Consider the following 21,238-nt stretch of genomic DNA (forward strand, 5'->3'; position numbering starts at 1 on the left):
GTCCATCACATGTCTCCAGATCTGGCCAAATTTTGTTGCAAAGCTGCTAACTTCACCCCGATGTTTTCCAGTTTGCGATCTAATATTGCAGTCTGATTATTAGCAAGCCTGCCCATCAGCGCTTCAATCAAGCCGGCCAGCCTGGTGGGGTTTTGAGCAGCACTGACCGCTTTCATCATTCGTCGATACGCCAGGGCCCCGCATAAGCCCATCAGCAGAAACCCTGTTATCAAAGTTCCGAATAGGTAAATGTCTTCAATATCCTCCAGAGACAGAGCAGCCAGGCACAGGACGCGCCACTTCTCCCACCCGTCCATCACGTATCCAGCTGCAAACGTCCCCGCAGGACATGTGGGCTCTCCCGAGCCCAAACTTCTCGTCGAGAAGATGGTGTCAATCGCATTCAGAGACCAGTTGATCAAATCCATAATTCCTTATTTGTTTGGATAGCAGGGCACGGAGAGTCTCAGAGATAGAATAAGACAAAGACAAGAGGAGCTAGCGAGGAGAGATATGGGACGGAGAGGGAAAAAGTGCGACCGCCTTCGCCGAGAGCCAAAGAAGAGATACTCAGATACTCACCTAATACTCAGGTGATGGTGATCTTTGTGTGATGCTGGTGGAAGAGCCTGGCCAATCTGTGACATTACCCCCCTCCCCAGGGCCCGCTCCTGAGGGCCTATACCTCCGACGCCGTGGTGGTCTACCACGTCCACGAGGTGCTGGAAACTCGGGGTGATTGGAGTGGAACTCCTCCATAAGTGCAGGATCTAATATATCTGATCTGGGGACCCAAGATCTCTCCTCCGGACCGTATCCCTCCCAGTCGACAAGATATTCCAGCTGACCACCACGACGTCGGGACTGTAGAATGTCTTTGATCTTGTAGATGGATCCGACTTCCGACATCAGTGGGGGAGGAGGTTCCTCTTCATGGCCAGGCTCTGTGGAGGGAATCAGAGGGTCGTGAAAGGGTTTGAGGAGTGACACGTGGAATGTGGGGTGGATTCTATATTGTGGTGGTAACTGTAACTTAAACGTGACGGGGTTGACCTGCTCCAGGATGGTGAAGGGACCAACAAATCTGGGACTAAGTTTTCGGGAGGGCAGTCGCAAACGGATGTCTCTGGTGGAGAGCCAAACTTTCTGCCCCGGCGCATAGCTAGGACCTGGAATCCTCCTCTTGTCGGAGACCACCTTGGCTCTGCGAACTGCCCTCTGGAGATGGTGATGAGCATCGTCCCAGACTCTCTCGCTCTCCCGGAACCAGTAATCCACTGCGGGGACATCAGAAGGTTCGCCATCCCAGGGAAAGAGTGGAGGTTGGAAGCCCAGAATACACTGGAATGGCGTAAGTCCGGTGGTAGGTTGCCGCAGGGAATTCTGGGCGTATTCCGCCCAGCCCAGAAACTGGCTCCAGGAGTTTTGATGACCGTGACAGAATGTTCTGAGGAACCGCCCCACTTCTTGGATCTTCCTCTCTGTCTGGCCGTTGGTCTGTGGATGATAGCCAGACGAGAGGCTGACGGTCACACCTAGGAGTCTGAAGAAGGCTTTCCATAGTCTGGAGATGAACTGGGGTCCTCGGTCCGAGACTATGTCTTCAGGTAACCCAAAGCATCGGAAGACATGGTTGAATAGAGTTTCGGCGGTTTCTAGGACTGTGGGCAATCCCTTCAAGGGAATCAGACGGCAGAATTTGGAAAATCGATCGACAATGACTAAAATGCAGGTATTACCTTCAGATGATGGGAGATCTGTCATGAAGTCAACTCCTAGGTGTGACCAGGGGCGGTTTGGGATGGGCAAGGGATGGAGTTTACCTGCAGGTAGATGGCGAGGACTCTTCGACATAGCGCACTCTCTACAGCCTTGAACGTATCTCCTCACATCCCTCGCCATGTGCGGCCACCAAAAGCGTTGGGATAGCAGCGAGAGGGTGTTGTTGGTCCCGGGATGCCCTGTGCCCAAAGATGTATGGGTGGAATGAATCAGATCTACCCGTTGGTTTTCAGGAATGAAGCGACGATTGGGGGGACAGCCCGGCAGAGTCCTGGATTCGGGAGTGGTGATGACTGTAGGAGCGGACCAGGTGATGGGACAGACCGTGATCTGTTCTGGGAGGATTCTGGCTGGGGTCTCCATGATTTCCGGCTGATCATAAATACGGGAAAGTGCGTCCGTTCGGATGTTCTTTGACCCAGGTCGGTAAGATATTGAGAATTGGAATCGTGAGAAGAACAGGGACCATCGGGCCTGACGAGGACAGAGTCTTTTGGCTTCTTTGAGGTACTGGAGATTCTTATGGTCTGTAATCACCTGGAAAGGATGTTTGGTTCCCTCCAGCCAGTGTCGCCATTCTTCCAGGGCAAGCTTGATAGCCAATAGCTCCCGATTTCCGATGTCATAGTTTCTCTCCGCCGGGCTGAGCTTCCTTGAGAAATAGGCGCATGGATGGAGTAATGCTGGTTTACCTTGATGTTGTGACAGGATGGCTCCCACTCCAGTTGTCGAGGCATCTACCTCGACCACGAACGGGATTTCAGGATCGGGATGAGTCAGGAGGGGAGCTTGAGTGAAGGCTTGTTTGAGGGTTTGGAAGGCTGCATCGGCTTCGGGAGGCCAGGAGAGTTTCTTGGGGTGGTTTTTGAGTAGGTTGGTCAGCGGAGCGGTAATGAGACTGTAATTGTGGATGAATCGTCTATAGAAATTGGCAAACCCTAGAAAAATCGCTGGAGTTCTTTAATAGTTGGTTGTGGCCAGGAGACAACGGCAGTGACCTTCCCCTCGTCCATGCGAACCCCTTTCTGATCAATAATGTACCCCAAGAACTGAATAGATGGTAGGTGGAAGGAGCATTTTTCAGCCTTGAGGTACAATTGATGGTCTCTGAGGGTTTGTAGGACCTCCGCAACGTGGTGGTGGTGTTCGGCCTCACTCCGGGAGTAAATCAGGATGTCATCAATGTAGACTATGACGGAGATATGGAGGAACTCCCGGAGGACTTTGTGAATGAAGTTCTGGAATACGGAGGGGGCGTTGACCAGACCATAGGGCATGACCAGGTATTCGTAGTGCCCTGTAGGGGTCACAAACGCCGTCTTCCACTCGTCCCCCTCACGTATTCTGACCAGATTGTAGGTGCTGCGGAGGTCCAACTTCGTGAATACCCTGGCGGATCGGAGTTGCTCCAGGGCCGCAGGGACGAGAGGAAGGGGATACCGGAACTTAATTGTTCCTTGATTCAGAACTCGATAATCAATGCAAGGACGCAGCCCTCCATCCTTCTTGGCCACAAAGAAAAAGCTTGAGGCAGCGGGTGACGTGGACTGGCGGATATACCCCTGACTCAGTGCCTCCTGAATATACTCCTCCATGGCCTTAGTTTCCGGAAGGGACAACGGGTAGATCCTACCTTTGGGCATAGGAGCGTCTGGCAGCAGGTCTATGGCGCAGTCCCATGGCCGATGTGGAGGTAGCTGGGAAGCTCTCTTGGGGCAAAAAACGTCTTCATATGCGGAGTATATCTTCGGGACTTGAATGGATCGTTTATCGATTGGACTTTCGACAGACGTGACATAGATGGTAAGTGGTTTATGAAGTTGAACAGGTAGGTCAGGAAAACATCTGGTTTTGCAGTCTTCACCCCATTTCTTTATTTCTCCTGTGCCCCAAGAGAGGATGGGATCGTGCTTCACCAGCCACGGGCGCCCTAGAATGATGTCCATAGATGCACCCTCCAGAACCAGAAATTGGATCTCCTCCTTGTGGAGCAATCCCACTTGGAGATTGATAGGTTCACATTTGCATTGGATACGTGCCTGGGAATGGATTGCGTTGGTTATGGGTTGGATCTGGTAGACGTGCGTCGAGGCTTCGGTGTTAAGTTGGAGCTGGCGACAGAGGGCGTACGAGATGAAATTTCCAGCTGACCCGGAGTCGATGAGGGCCGTGACTGAAACAGATACAGAAGGGGTAGTTAACTGGACATTGGTGGTGAAAGGATGCATTTTTTCGATGGGAGAACTGAATACACTCACCAAGGGACGTGCTGGACGAATGGGACAGTCCAGCCTGACATGTCCTTCGGCACCACAGTACATACATAGACCCCGGGTCGGCCTATCTGTGACAGCTCTACAACATTTCTGAATAAATTTCTGACGGAGACCCCTTCACTTTCAGCCAATCACTGTATCTGCATAGTTAATAATCATGATGACAACATCCATAGCAGCGAGGTCTCTCTAATCCTTTGTAAATTATTAAAAAAATTCTTAATATTAAACATTTTTATTGTCATTGCAAACAAACTTAGTGAAAGTCCATTGTAAAAGGTCCATTGTAATATGTGTGTATGGTGTGTTTGAATCTGCCTGAGTGTTTAGTGACCTTCTGGCCACACTGTTTAGATTAGCTCTGAAAAGGCATGGTGTAAGAAAAAGAGTCTTTGCGGAGTCTTTGCTCCCCCAAATCAGGTCAACTGCGCCCACCAACACCAACAAAATAAAAATAAATTAAAGCTGCAAGCAATGATGAAAGGGATCTCACACCCCAGCTCACCGCCGCCTGAAGGCCGTAGGATGTCAGAGAACAGTGGATAATAATAATTTAAGCTGAGAAATATTTTTAAAAATTGATAATATCACACATTTATGCTAAACTTCCTTTTGTCAGCAGATGGCACTATGACCGTGACTCAATATTGGCATGTAGATGTCTTCAGGAGAGGAATCTCATCGAACCTGAGAACTTTCAGGCAGATCGGACATTGTGTGGCTGAGTTATAAGTATCCATAGCGAAACACTGAGGTTTGTCAGTCCACCACTGACACGCTTTTCAGCACTAGACCTTCATGACTGACATGAACATCACAAAGGCCTTTCAAATAGACTGACAAAACTTGGATTCGATCTGATAAAATTTGTTATAGGAATTTGTTACAGTGTAAAATATGTAATTTCCTGTTGCCAGCAGGGGGCGCTATGACTGTAACTGAATATTGGCATGTAAACGTGTTCACGTCAGGACTCTTATCAAATGTGTGGATTTTGAGGCAGATCAGGCAATGCATACCTGAGTTTTAACAACTTTCGTTGCGAAACATCAATGTTTGTAAGGCCGTCATGGACACGCCTTTTGACGAAAACTTTAGATCTTCTCAATTTAACATCACCTTTAGATGACAATACCCAAATTTGGTGATGATCTGACAAAATCCTTAGGAGGAGTTTATTAAAGTATAAAGCCTGGAAATGGCAAAAGCTGCACTTTTTCTGCAGAGGAAGCTAAAAGTATCCGACTTCCTGTTGGGTTTGAGATTTTGCTCCAAGATACTTTTTTGTAGGTATTGGCATGTTTGTGTGTGTGCGTTAAACGTAGTTCAGGGGCCACTCCGTCAAACGTGCATAGGTGGCGCTGTTAAGTCATTTTGCCACACCCATATCCAAAACCCATAACAAATGTACATTTTTGCCACTTCTGGCCCTGGCTCGTGTGCAAAGTTTCATGAGTTTTTAGGCATGTTTAGACCCTCAAAAATTCGATTCATTCTAGAGAAGAAGAAGAAAGTCCAAAAAAATATATACAAAAGCTATATCCAAATTCATCTTCTAGACAAACAATGGACAAGTCAGCCAATCAAGGGAAAGAAATGTGAACAAGCAGTGAAACAATCACATTGAAAATAGAAAACAACCACATGAAGTTCATAATATATGTATGACATGTAATGGATTGGATGCTTGCATGTGTGTGTAAATGGTGTGCTAATGGTGTGCGTGTGTACCCACATCACCTCAGCAGGGGTGCACATGCAAATGTATGTGTGTGTGTGTGTGTGTGTGTGTGTGTGTGTGTGCGTGTGTGTGTGTGTGTGCTTAACTAGACAACAGGGACAGGTCACTGTGTCACATAAGGACACTTTTTTTGCATCTGATCTTATAATATATGCATTTGTAGGAGCTTCCCTTTCAGATGCTAATTTTATGGAAGAGGAGTATCTACATGAATCACACAACTAACATTTGCAATCCTCAAAATCAGAATCAGAATCAGAAAGAGCTTTATTGCCAGGTATGTTCACACATACGAGGAATTTGTTTTCGTGACAGAGCTTCTACAGTGCAACAGGATTACAGAGACAGGACAAAAAACAGATAATAAATATATTTTTTTAAAAATTGAAGTAGTGAGTGCAAATATACAGATTGACAAGTGTATGTACATGTTTATTACTATATACAACATTATATGTGCAGCTGTTATGTGCAAATTGGCATGTAAAGTGTGTTGTTAAATAAGTGTATATGTGTATAAAAGTGTATAGCAAGTAGTGATGTTGGTTCCACAATTATTATCATCAAGTGATCATGAGATGGATTGCCTGAGGGAAGAAACTGTTTCTGTGTCAGGCTGTTCTGGTGCGCAGTGCTCTGTAGCGTCGACCAGAAGGTAAAAGTTCAAAGAGGCAGTGTGCTGGGTGTGAGGGGTCCAGAGTGATTTTGGCAGCCCTTCTGCTCGCTCTGGATAAGTACAGTTTTTGGGGAGTAGGAAGGGTTGTACCAGTGATTCGCTCAGCAGTCCGAACTATTCGACGTAGTCTTTGGAGGTCGTATTTAGTAGCTGAGCTAAACCAGACAGTTATTGATGTGCAGATGACTGATTCAATGATGGAGGTGTAGAACTGTTTCAGCAGCTCCTTTGGAGGTTAAACTTCCTCAGCTGACGAAGAAAGTACAGCCTCTGTTGAGGTTTTTTTTTCGACAATGGAGTCAATGTGAGTGGCCCACTTCAGGTCCTGAGAGATGGTGGTGCCCAGGAACCTGAATGACCACTGCTGCCACAATGCTGTCCATGATGCTCAGTGGGGGGAGAGCAGGGGGGTTTCTCCTGAAGTCCACTATCATCTCCACTGTTTTGAGCGTGTTGAGCTACAGGTTGTTGTGACTGCACCAGACAGCCAACTCCTTAACCTCCTGTCTGTAAGCAGACTCGTCACCGTCCTGAATGAGGCCGATAAGTGTGGTGTCGTCTGCAAACTTCAAGAGTTTCACAGAGGAGTCTTTTGAAGTGCAGTCATTCATGTACAGGGAGAAGAGCAGTGGGGAGAGGACACACCCCTGGGGGGTGCCAGTGCTGATTGTGCGGATGCTAGATGAGAATTTTCTCAGCTTCACCAGCTGCTGCCTGTCCGTTAGGAAGCTGTTGATCCACTGACAGACAGAGGTGGGCACAGAGAGCTGAGTTAATTTGGGCAGGAGAAGTTTTGGGATAATAGTGTTAAACGCCGAGCTGAAGTCAACAAACAAGATCCTCACATAGGTCCCTGGTCTGTCTAGGTGTTGCAGAGCATAATGCAGTCCCATATTTACTGCATCATCCACAGACCTGTTTGCTCTGTAGGCAAACTGAAGAGAGTCCAGTGAGGCTTCAGTGATGTCCTTCAGGTGGGCCAGCACCAGTTTTTCATGACTTCATGAAAGATTTCGTGACCACAGATGTTAGTGCCACCGGTCTCTAGTCATTTAGTCCTGTAAGTTTGGGTTTCTTTGGGATGGGGATGATGGTGGAGCGTTTGAGGCAGGAGGGCACTTCACACAGCTCCAGTGATCTGTTGAAGATCAGGGTGAAGATGGGGGCCAGTTGGTCAGCACAGGATTTTAAACAAGCTGGTGTTATAAAATCTGGGCCTGGTGCTTTTTTCCTCTTCTGTTTCCGGAAGACCTGGCGCACCTCATCTTCGTTAAACTGTAGTGCAGGTATGGGGGAGGCAGGGGGTGGTGGAGGTGTTAATGGTGGCGTGAAGAGCAGTTCAGAGTGGGTTTGGGGGGTTTTCTCAAACCGGCAGTAAAACTCATTCAGGTCGTTTGCAAGTCGTTCATTGTCTACAGTGCTGGGGGATGGTGTCTTGTAGTTTGTGATGTTTTTCAGATTTTTCCACACAGATGCTGAGTCGCTGGAAGAGAACTGACTCCTTAGTTTCTCAGAATAGTTCCTTTTTGCGACTCTGATCTCCTTTTCCAGTGTGTATTTGGCCTGCTTATACAAGGCCCTATCCCCATTCCTTTAAGCAACCTCCTTGGCCTGACGTAGCTGTCTGAGTTTTACAGTGAACCATGGTTTGTCATTGTTGTATGTGAGTTGAGTCCTGGTAGGAATGCACACGTCTTCACAGAAACTGATATAAGATGTTACAGTCTCTGTGAGCTCATCCAGATCGTTTGCAGCAGCTTCAAAAACACTCCAGTCAGTGAGGTTGAAACAGGCTTGTAGATCCTGCTCTGTTTCGTTAGTCCATCTTTTCACAGATCTTAATATAGGTTTGGCTGTTTTCAGTTTCTGCCTGTAGGTTGAAATGAGATGTATCAAACAATGGTCAGAGTGTCCCAAAGCTGCTCGTTGGACGGAGCGGTACGCATCCTTTATTGTAGTATAGCAGTGATCCAGTATATTACTGTCTCTTGTGGGACATATAACATGCTGTCTATATTTTGGCAGTTCACGGGATAGTTTTGCTTTGTTAAAATCCCTGAGAATGATTAAGACAGAGTCCGGGTGTTGTTGCTCTATCACCGTGATCTGATCAGCTAGTTTCTGTATCGCCAGGCTCGCATGCGCGTGCGGAGGAATGTAAACTCTGACGAGGTGAACAAGCAGAACTCGCGCGGAGAATAAAAAGGCTTACAGTTAATAAACAGTGCTTCGAGATCTGGACAGCACATCTTCTTTAAAACTGTTACATCTGTACAACACCTTTCATTGATGTAAAAGCACGTCCTGCCACCGCGTGATTTCCGCGTTGATTCTTCGTTGCGATCCGCTCTGAACAGCTGATAGCCCGGTAGGTGAAGCGCGTTGTGCGGTATGGTGTTGTTCAGCCAGGTTTCCGTGAAACACAGAGCAGCTGAATGCAGAAAATCCCTGTTTGTCTGAGAGAGCAGAATGAGTTTGTCTATTTTGTTGGGTAGAGAGCGGAGATTTGCCAGATGGATGCCAGGCAACACGGTCCGAAATCCGCGCTGTCTGAGTTTCACAAGTGCGCCTGCACGCTTTCCTCGTCTGCACGCTTGAAAGCGTTTGAGTAGCACTGCGGCTCCTCCGACTACATTGTCCAACAGAACATCAGATAAATCCAGGTATGGAAAAATATTCGGTGGTGTATGTGCCCGAATGTCCAACAATTCGTCTCTGGTGAAACTAATTGTAGGAATATGACTCGAAACAGGACAAACTAACAAAAACACAAACACTACTGCAGAGTACGACATGGAGGCGGCCATCGTCATCGGCGCCATCTTGTCCCCTTCAATACTGGTATTTACAGCTTTATTTAACATGTACTAAGTGTAAAAGTGTAAATAAACTACAAACATGATGGACGCGTGAGACCAACCGTCAATTAAAGAGGCTTCGGTAAAGATGTTTGTATGATTGTTAATTAATATTTAAAATATTTAAATCGTATTTTCTGTGTTGTATTTCATCTGCAACAACAATACTGAACTTATATAAAGACGTGTTTGGAAATTAACGTCTGAATGCATAATTATTCAAAGACCTGAGGAGATTTCTCTGCACTTAAAGACTTGTGAATGGGAGATTAACCTGCTGCTGTGACAGATAAGATATAAAATTAAATATGACAGAAATGTAGATGATATGTGGATGATTGAGAGGGCTCATAACTACGCGAGATAACGATCTGTTTACAAGGAAGAAGTGTGTCCCAAAGCTTGCATACTCTACTGTTACACACTCCAAAGTATATATTTTTCCTTCACAAAAAAGTACACACTTTTAGGGCGTAGTATAAGTATGCAAATTTCTATTCTATTTGGTGTGTACCATATCTGCTTTTATTAAAAATATATAAATAAATAAGATTGATGAAGTAGGCTAATTTTGACATCATGAGTACTGATAATTTTCTCTGCCCTCCCACACATTTTCTAGCCAATATTTGTCCTATAAGTAGATCACCCGCACCTTATGAGCATCAGCTGCCTCTATGATAATTTGCACTTGGTATGGTTAGTATAGAAATAGGATGTTAAGTCTGTGTTCTTTAATTCAGTGTTTCCCAACCCTGTTCCTGAAGGCACAGCAACAGTTCACATTTTCAACCTCTCCCTAATCAAACACACCTGAATCAACTTATCATAACATCAGAAGAGACTCCAACACCTGAAGTTAATGGGTCAGAAAAGGGAGACATCCAAAATATGTACTGTTGGTGTGCCTCCAGGAACAGGGTTGGGAAACACTGCTTTAATTTGCATGCTGTCAGTAAACCACTGGTAGGAATTTTGGAATTGTCCTCTGCCCTCTCATTGCCCTCTTGATCTGTTTAAATCTGACCCAAACTGGTAAAATACTGTTTTGTAAATGGGTTCAGATCTGGGTCAGACAATGATCGCTATGTGGCCACATTCCAGTGAATTGACCAGTGTGGGCAAAGATTCTCAAAAGACTCACACAGGCAGATTCAAAGACACCATACAAACATTACAATGGACTTAGTTTTACTAGGTTGTGTGCAAAATAAAAATGTTTAAAATTGAGATAAAATGCATGATAGGGGGAGAGCAGGGACAAAAGTAACATTTTTCATAAAAACCTAATTTTAAAAGCGAATGTTTTTAGCAGAAATATATTTTTTTGCTGTGGTTACAAATGCACCACAGTTGTCTATCAAAAGCAGGTGCTATTTTGTATCAATGTAGAACAACGCCCTGGTTAGGTCCATAACCCACGTTCCCTGAATAGGGAACAGAGATGTGTGTCTGTAGTAAACAGACTTTTGGGAGTGCGTTAGACGACCAATCACTTCTGAAGATAAGAAAACGGGCCAATGAAATGCCAATTGAATTTGCGGAGCTTAGCTCCAAAGCTGAAACTGATGAGCTCATCAACGCTATATCAGTCAGCTGCTATAGTCAGCTGTAGTAGATCACTCAGCTCCCAGCTGGAGACTCAGGTGCTGTGGCAGTGGAGACACACATCTCCGTTCCCTATTTGGGGAATGTGGGTTAAGGACGTAACCAGGACGTTCCCCTTCAAAAGGGAACTCCAACGTGTGTATGTAGATAAACAGACTTTGGGAGACAGTATGGAAAACACCACAGCAGCCAAGCCCGTCATGCTCCTGATGTGCTGTTTGCCAAGCGAAGCGTGAGCGCACTGACATCACCAAAAGCGCAACCTTCCAACATCCCCTAGGCCCAAAATATTACCATTACATGGGATTAATAATAAGAATTTAGATTGGGGGTCGTAAATGTGCTTTTTACCTAGCTAATATAGACTAGGGATTTTGGAATACGACAGTACGTTGGGAAAGTGTGCCAGTCCCCGAAGGGGCAGGATGCTGCGGAGACCACCTGCTACCCAAGAGGGGAGACTTGATGGTAATAATGTATATGGACTAGCCCTAATGAGGGGGAGTGCTACATTTGATAAGCTGGTTAGTGGTTAGAGAAGACACGGGTCTGCCTGATAAGGGGGAACACACCTTGGTAAATAATGCATATGGCATCACCAAAACAGGGGAATGCACATAGCTGGCACCGATCCTCAGCATGCGGGTAGACCAAATGGGCATACCAGACCACGCATTGTGCCATGCACTCGACTGCTCCGCTGAGTCAGGTGCTGGGGGCCGTGGAGGATTTCTCTAGGGTTCACCTGAAAAGGGAAACTTAGTAGTAGAATAGAAAATGCACACGCATCTCTGAGTTAGGGAGCATGATATAGCAAGCGTTTATTGACACCAAGGTTAATTTCCTCCCGATTGACCAGGGTAACCAGTAACCGGGAGGAAACTAACTCCACTCGAGGATATAATCTTGATAATGTGTTAGGTGCCGCCCAGCCCACAGCTCTACATGATCTGTTAAGAGGCTCTGCAAACTCACGCCGAAAATGAGGCACCGCTTATTGTATTATATTATTATATAAGTGTGCTCTCTCTCCCAGGGGATACTGCTCGCCCTGACACATGAAGGGAGGGTGATGGCATTAACTAAAAAATGGACCAACCTCTATTTTAATACAGCACTTCACTTCTGCTGATCATAACAGAAAAGAGCTGCGTATGCTCTCGTGTCCTGTTAAGCGCAGTGCGCAGACATAGCAATGAAAGGCTGGGTCTGCCTCCTCCGCAGGCAGCGCTTGCAGGCGCACCACCTAATATTAACAGTGGGCGGTATGAGCCTTGGCACAAGGTGAACCGAGGTCTCAGGTAAACGTGAGAGTAGTCCGGTCAGAATTACTGGCACAATTCGCTGACCAAAACTGCCACCGGAATCCTAACCATCCTGATACTATCAGCAGAGCTGCCGTAAAAACAGAAAACTTATAGATACTAATCGAGTAACTCAATGGACCTAATCATAAACGCTGGGGCTAGAGAGATCCCAAAAGGGCGAAAGAGGGGGCAGGGATAGAATTAAACATCTCGCGCCACGCACCTCTGAGAAACCGGCTGATGAGGTTATGCTTTTCCAGCACGCTTCCGCACGACAAACCTTCAGTGTGGAGGGAGACTATCCTGTGGAGGGAGACTATCCAGCTATCCTGAAGGAAGAAAACAACATTAATCTGGCATGTCCAGTGGTTTTCTCAGACAGAATTCTCACACAACAATAGACTCCACTGCAGAACATAGGCATGCCTAATAGGGTGCTCTAACCTGAGTGACGGTGTTAACCATGGCACAGCGCTCTGTCTAGAAACCATCCAAGGAGGTTCCAGAGACCTGCACGGGTGCTAGAGGGTGCCCGTCCCAGGAAAAGGAAATGCTTTTTCTAAGGGAATTCATCAGGGAGGGCCATCACGAGAAGTGTGAGTCGGAAACTCGGGTCCGGCTGGGCCAGAGAGGCGCAATGAGCGACACCCGCTCCTCGTCTCCCCGACCTTGCACAGTGTCTGTGCGAGAAGGTTCACTGGGGAAAAGAAAACGCATATTGCATAACTTGGGGCCAGCTGAGAGCCAGCGCCTTTGTGCAGAGCAGGGAAGCAGCCAGTGAAGGGCCGCTCAGGAGAAACAGCAGGATGACCTGGGCTTCTCTGAAGCGTGCCCATAACAGCTGGAATGTACCGGGATGGAGTCTCCGTTTTCCCGGAAACATAACGGTCCTGAGAGCATGTAAGCTGGCATGAAGAGCTTGTATGGGATATGAACAGCGTGCAGTTTTTTAGCAGCAAGACTCCAGAGGAGCGGGTGGTGAGCGAACTGAGACATGCTGTGGTAGCGCACACCACCCAAACGGTTGATGTATGCCATCACAGCCATGCTGGCCGTCCTAACCAACACGTGTTTCTCCCTCCCGCTTCGGTACGAACCGGCAGAGAGTGAGAAACAATGCCAACAGCTCCAGGCAGTTGAAATGCCAATGCAACCGGGGTCTGGTTTTCGAACCTGCAGCTGCATGCTCAATAAACACAGCCCGCCATACTGGAAGCATCTGTCAAAATGACAGCATAACTGGACACTTGTTCTAAGGCGGAGAAACAGGGTGGAGACGTACACCCCGTGCATCTCCGCGTGCCATGCCCATCTGGGGACCCGATCGCGAAGCCAGCACTGAATTGGTCTTATATGAACGAGCGGCGTGATAGCGGCTACAAATGTCATATGCCCCAGGAGCCTCTGAATAATTTCCACTATAACTGCCTCTGAATAATTAACCACTTTAACTGCCAAATTAATCGGACAGGGCAGCGCCAGCCCAGCGCAATAAGTACGCACCGTGATGCAGACCAGCAGAGTCCAGCTCCAACCTGAGATGAGAGAAGCTCTGCCCGGGGGAGAGCTTGCTCATACTCGGATGACCCAAAACCCGAACAGGCCGAGGTGCCGGAGCACCAGGTCCCTGTGCATAATCGATCAGTTCAGAGACCTAAAAAATAATAACAGTCAATGAATAATCAAAACTGCAGATGCGCTTGTGCCAAAGAGGCCCAGGGCATCCTCCACGCATGCAAACTAGGAGAGCCCGAATGGGAGGACTGTTACTACCATGCTCTGCCCCCCGTCGCACACCAGAAAAAATCACAGTATAAGTATTAATGTTTACAATGCAAATCCAATTAGATCCACTTTATTTGGTAAACAAAGAAAGTCTCTCATATAATATATCTACTAAAAGACAGAAAATATAACTTTAGAAACTGTATTGTAAATAAATCATGAATATTTTCATATTAGTCAATAATATTACTGAAATAAATAAAAAAAAACAAATAAATATAAATGTACACACATTTACACAAGTAAATAAAGAGAATCAATGATAGCCTAAAAATCTGTGGAATTCTGTGCGGCCTAATCATGAGTCAAAAATACCAACTTTTTAAAGTTTATTTGATGTATTTGTTGTGGAGTTTATTCAAGCCTTTCTGAAACGATGAGTATCACACAAATGTCATTCATACACATATGCATGTTTACTGACACCATGCGGCCATGGTGATTATATCGGTTAAGAATGACATAGCAATTTTACTCTATTACAAACGTGCTCTGTTTTTAAAAGGTTTAAATTTATAAAACTAATTATTGAGGTGCAGTTAATCACAGAGTTGTAACATGTTTTAATCCCAGTTTCTTTGCAAAAAATGTTCTGTGGACATGTGTATACATGTTATTATGGAGAAATGGCACCTGTCAATCAATTCAGTGGGCAGGGAAAACCGCACTCCTACGTCACGTTGCGGTAGGCCTCAAAATCACTGGATTTGGATCCTATTTTAACCTCAGTAAATTTGTTGGGTTTATATCATTCCAATATGACTGAGGACACACTATACCTACACACAGTTCTGTCCAAACAGCTTACAAAAGTTGATTTTCATCATAGGTGCTCTTTAAACCTGATTTTACTTTTAAACTGAAAAACATTTCAAACTTAAGGATGTGTTATTACACTACATAACCTGTAGATTGATCATTAGTGTAACACATAAGTAAAATAGAAACACAACTTGTAATAATAAGGAAAAAATAATCGTTAAAATAATTAACTTTCTGCACTTAAAAACTAAAATTTGGACCTAACCACAAGACACGGTCCCGAAATGACAAGATATTAGGAAGCTGTATCAAGAGTTGCATGATGAATGTGCTGTTATAGTCTGGAAAGCAAATGTTGTCAGGGCTTGAGAAAATCGCTTTGTTATTTTTGTCCCATGTTACTTTTGTCCCAGCTCTCCCCTACCATTTAACTTTTTAAACTCAGATTATTTTGTATATTAATGTGTATATGTGTTAACTAGTTCTAAATAGTAAAAACTATATACTGCAATGGTTAATTGAATAAATTACTTAATTAATAATTAATAATAAATTAAAAATTTTTTTTTCAAAGTGATCCACATATGAGTAGTCACTCAGATGTTTTTCTTGATTAGACACATCATAAATAAAAAATATATTCTTATAATAGATCTGTTTGTGTTTTATAGTGTTTTTGTGTTATTAGTGTTTATGTGATCAGCTTTTAAGATGCTATTAATTAAAACAGATTTCTCATTCTGTATAACACAAGCTGCAAATTGTAATAGAAAAGCTGCATTAAGATTTATGGGAGACAGGCATTTTTATGTTCTGCACCGACAATGAACATTTAAAATATGGACACTTCTGTAGAAAGTGCTGTATTCAAGCACTTCCATTCAGTGTACTGGAGAGGGCCCACACTTAAATGCTGAAGATTAAAGCTTTGTGTGTGTATGTGTGTGTGCCCTCCCTATTAGCAGGTCCATTTCCAGGAACCCCATGTTTTACATTTCAAAAGCATGTTTTTCATTTTATTTTGTCTGCACTATATTCTATGGACACAGTTCCAGTAACATTAATAGATAGGAACATTATTTATCAGATCATAAGTAATTAATAGTAGGCAAGCCACCACAAGCCATTAAGCATGGGCTTTGCCCTTGACTGTACATTGCAGTTTACATCAGCATATTTTTAGACACCGGCACATGTGCAGTGAGAGGAGCCAAATATATTGATGTTTCAGGGAGAGGCTCTTAATATAACAAACAAGAGATAAAATGAACGTTGATCTGTTATGTAACTGAGCAAACATAAATAATAATGTGTACCGAGTGTCTAATTTTCCTATCTACTAGATTGATATGTCAATCACAAGTGAGCTTTTTGGATTAATTACACTGTAATATGTCAGTTTCTGATTGAACATGCTGAAAACAGCTGCTAGAGAAACAATAGCAAGGCTGATGAAGTGGATTTTAATGATCTGTCAACCCACACTCAGAACAACTGAACATTTTGCGATTAGTTCAGTCTGTCAAAGACTTTTAAAATATCGCTAATACCCTATAGACATTGTGACAACCCCAGTGTGAGTAAAATGTTATTTTGTTACTGTAAATACTCCGATTACTGTTGTGCATTATTGCGCTAGTTGGCCAGTAGTTGGCCAAGTAAGCTGGTTGTCATAAAAGGGGTTCATCCTCAAATATAAACCTTTAAAATAGGGGTGCCCCAACTTTTTCTTACTAAGGGCCAAAATCCAAGATGGATTAAGAGCTGTGGGCGGAAAGTAAATATAATAAACTGTTTTACATTAAAGTTGCCATGGGTATATCCCAAATTTATTCCAGAATATTTATAAATAGAAAAGATTCATTTAACCGTATTTACTAATGCATTTGAATTTTTTTAATGAAAATGTTAATACAATATCTACAATAAAACCATTACAAAAATCTATTTTTAAAACAATGGAGTTCAATGCCAAATACAATAGTCATGCTGAACCTGCCTTGATTTGCACACTGATGTCTTCTGCTTTGTCCCCTATTCGTTAAGTGACAATATGTTATGGAGCCAGATCAGTCTCAAAAATAAAACATTTAAAAAATAAAATTCATACATGCACAGAACAATTCACATTTTTAAAATCCAATTCGTACATCTGTAAACACAATTTATGAATTCACAAGTGAAAATCATAAATATTTTTGCCAAATGAATTGGATATGCGTATTTATGAATTGTTTTTTTTTAATTTACGAATTGAATTTGTGTATTTTTGAATATTTTTTTGAACTTACGAATTGGATTTTCATATTTTTTCATAATTTTTTTAATTTACGTATTGGATTTGCATATTTTTGAATAGCTTTTTGAATTTACGTATTGGAATAGAATTTTTTTTATTATTTTTTGAATTTGCGAATTGGATTTGTGTATTTTTGAATTGCTTTTTGAATTTACGAATTGGATTTGCGTATTTTTTATCTTTTTTTGAATTCACGAATTGGATTTGCGTAATTTTTAATAGTTTTTTGAATTACGAATTGGATTTGGATATTTTTGAATCGCTTATGAATTTACGAATTGGATTTGCATATTTGTGAATAATGTTTTGAATTTACGTATTGGATTTGCATATTTTTTAATGTTTTTCTTTATTTACGAATTGGATTTACATATTTGTGAATAATTGTTTTAATTTACGTATTGGATTTGCATATTTTGAATCATTTTTTTATTTACGAATTACATTAGCATATTTTTGAAAAAAAATTATTTACGTATTGGAGTTGCGTGTTTTTAAATTGTTTTTTGAATTTTTAAATTGGATTTGCGTATTTTTTTAATCATTTTTTGAATTTACGAATTGGATTTGCTTATTATTGTGGATGGATGAATTTTAATTGGTAAATATATTATTTGTGAGACTGATCTGGCTTCATAATATGTAGCTAGATTTTTTAAAAATCTGACTCATTTACAACATTTAATTAAAGCATTTAATTTCAGTTTGCTCTTTTGAAGCTCAACAATAAAACAAACAAACAAACAAACAAAAGATTACATTAAAATAGAAATGAGAATCTTTGTTAAAGGAATTCAACCCTTCCCAATCATTTTTCTTCTGGCAGGCCAAATCAAATGATACAAAGGGCCAACTTTGCCCCACTGGCCCTGATTTTGGCATTTCTGCTTTAGAAATTACTGGTGCTTAGAAAACCAGCTCCCCTATTCACCTTATTCTCCGGGGACGAGCCTTCTGGTCTCATTCACTTCTGTTTCACTTTTAGACATTAAAAACAGCTTGTTATGCTGCTTGATGTTGCAAACTGATATTTTTTCTTATTATCCCTACTGAAAAAAAAACAGCTTAAACCAGCCCAGGCTGGTTGGCTGGCTTTAGCTGGTTTTAGAGGGGTTTTGGTCATTTCCAGGCTGGTTTCCAGCTATTTCCAGCCTGGTCTTAGCTGGTCAGGCTAAAACCAGCTTGACCAGCCTAGCAGGCTGGGAGCCCAGCTTAAACCAGGCTGGTCAAGCTGGTTTTAGCTGGATTTAGCTGGTCAGCCTGGAACCAGCCTGGAAATGGCCAAAACCCCTCTAAAACCAGGCTGGTCAACCAGCTAAAACTAGCCAACCAGCCTAGGCTGGTTTAAACTGGATTTTTCAGAAGGGATATTATTCTATTTCGTCTGTATAGTTATGCAAACACTTGTTTGTAGAGCAAATAGTTTGACCGTTTTCTGCCGTTTATTATTCCTAGTCATTTCTCCCATAGGCAACTGAATCAGAAGTTCTAAAGCAATCGCAAAAAGGAGCGGACTTCCGCATTGAAGAATAAGGTCAATAGCTAAATGAAATGTGTCAAGCAGATGTGTTTTCATTTAAGAAAGCTATGATTTTTTCCCTTGTTATTCTTAAAATGATTTGATTAATGCACATGTGACAGCAAGCATTTGTTTTAATTATTGTTCTCTCTTTAATTTTTTTCATCAGCAAGGGAACTGTCATTGAAGTTCAAGAGAGTCTAATGACTTATGGCTTCCTCATGTAAATGAATCAAAACTTAATTAAAGCATTTCACGAAGTCAACATATCAACTAAGGAAATGACTCAGACTGTCTCCTGACCTTATGAAGATGTATGGAGAGTTTGCAATCTTACTGGATTTCTTCGGAAAGCAGCAAATCCTCATAACTGAAGTTGTAACCCAATAGCAAAGCAGTTTTCATTGATTTAAGATTCAGGGCCATAGCTGACCATGCACTTTCTTTAGAATACCAAAGGCCAAGCCAGGAGTGTAAATATGTTGAGAACAGCTCAGGGTTATTTCTTCCCCTTTCGGAAAGGAGCTTGAATAGACTTGTGGACACTACACAGAATTTATTTATGTTTTTCAAATTACCTTGAAGAGAATGCATTTTGAACAAGTCAAGTCAAGTATTGCATTTGTTATTTTATGTGTATGCTGGATCTAGATTTAAACTGATGGAGAGTTTCTGCCTTCCAAACTGTGCTAGAAAAACTTTTATAGATTTTACTTGCCAGATATGAAAATAACTCACCCCCTACAGTCCATTTTCATATTCTAGGTATAGTCAATTGTCTAAATTTAACTGAATGTAGGAGATGTGAAGGGCTATAATACAGGAGGAGCTCGATCAAATACTGGGGAGCTAAGTCATTCCTGGGTGTGTATGTAATCAAATAGATTATTAAAATTTATACAATGTTTAATAGGGAGCCAATGCAATGCTGACAACTGAAGTAATATGATTATTTTTTTTTGTTCTAGTAAGCACTCTAGCGCTGTATTTTGAATCAACTAAAGCAGGGGTTCTCAACCTTTTTCACTTCGGGGCCCACTTCTTTCTCCGATCAATTTTTGAAGACCCACATGTCTGACATTTTCGCATTTTATGAAAAACATTTAATAAAACATCATTTTATTTCAATTTAATATATATATATATATATATATATATATATATATATATATATATATATATATATATATATATATATATATTTTTTTTTTTTTTTTTTTTTTTTTTTTTTTTTTAAACATATACAAATTCAAAGAGAACCACAGGTCAAAAGACCAGCTTCTGGGCTGACTGAATATCTATTATTAAATAAACAAGAATGTTCAATAAATATCTACTATTCAAAAATATACAGAGAAATGTAAAATAAAGCAAAACACCCTAAATCTGTTGAAATGCGTCGATCTGATGGCGGTTGAGTTTGCAGCTGGATATTATTTGGAGACTGCTGACTAGAGATGTTTTTTGTACTTAAGTATTGCAAGTAGTTTATTTCAAAATTTACTACTCAAGTACTGAAAGTAAAGTACAAGTATTGTGTAATGTAGTTACTAAAGAAAGCAGTCAAAAGACATCATATTGTTTTGTTTATTTTCAAATTTTTTGGGGGGGGGGGGGCACGTGATTAAGCAGAACGAAAAGAAACATGGCTTACAATACTGTTTTTCTCTCGCACTTGAATCACAGATCTGACAGATTATAACAGCTTTAACACACACCGTTCAAATTTGTATGTAACAAAAACACACCGTAATCCACTCAAAACGCTACTCAAACCCATTTTCGGAGCGCAAATTATCAGTTGTAAACGCTGTAAACGGAAGTTCAAAACATTCTAGCGGAATACGCTGGCCGCTATGGCGCCCTCCATGCAGCAGCCAAGAAAAAGGTCTATAATTGTAACGAGTAGGGGTGTGAATTTACACTTATCTCACGGTTTGGTTTGGTTACGATTATCATGCCATCGATTCAGATATCTAAGCATTGACGATGCTTTCCATACAAAATTAGATTTTTCTTCACAACACAAGATTTTTTTAAATTAAAATCTATAAATATATTAATATTTATATATTATTCCTTTAACTCCCTGCTCGACCAAATGGTTGACCATATGTTGACTGACCATATCTTATTGAGAGGAGTACCTAACTTAACTAAACCTGAAAGCACTCGTCACAACATTGCTTCTACATTGAAATCAAAAACAAGGAAATCAGTCCTGACATCATGTGAACTGTTTTTGGTAAAAATCTGCAAGGTAAGCATATTTTTTGGACATATTACCCTCTAAGAGCCCTAACTTTACAAAGTTATCTTGACCAAATAGCTGATTTGTCACTTTATGGTAAAGGTAGAAAAGCAAAACTAATGATTTCATATCATGCATTTCTGCAGTCTGAATAAACTGTTTGCTGAGAAATATCAACTTTTGATTATTCACAGAATAAATATGACACAGGTTGTTATTTATTCATGAATAAAGATAATTTCATAAGTATATATATTTTTCTACACTTTTAGGATATTTTTGGAGAAAATATAATGAATTTTTAGAACTTATGTGTGGAAATCACAACTTTCAAAGATGATTACCTCTTAAATGGCAAATACTTGTGTACCAGC

The sequence above is a fragment of the Danio aesculapii genome, chromosome 12 (assembly GCF_903798145.1).
Source record: "Danio aesculapii chromosome 12, fDanAes4.1, whole genome shotgun sequence".
NCBI lineage: Eukaryota > Metazoa > Chordata > Actinopteri > Cypriniformes > Danionidae > Danio > Danio aesculapii.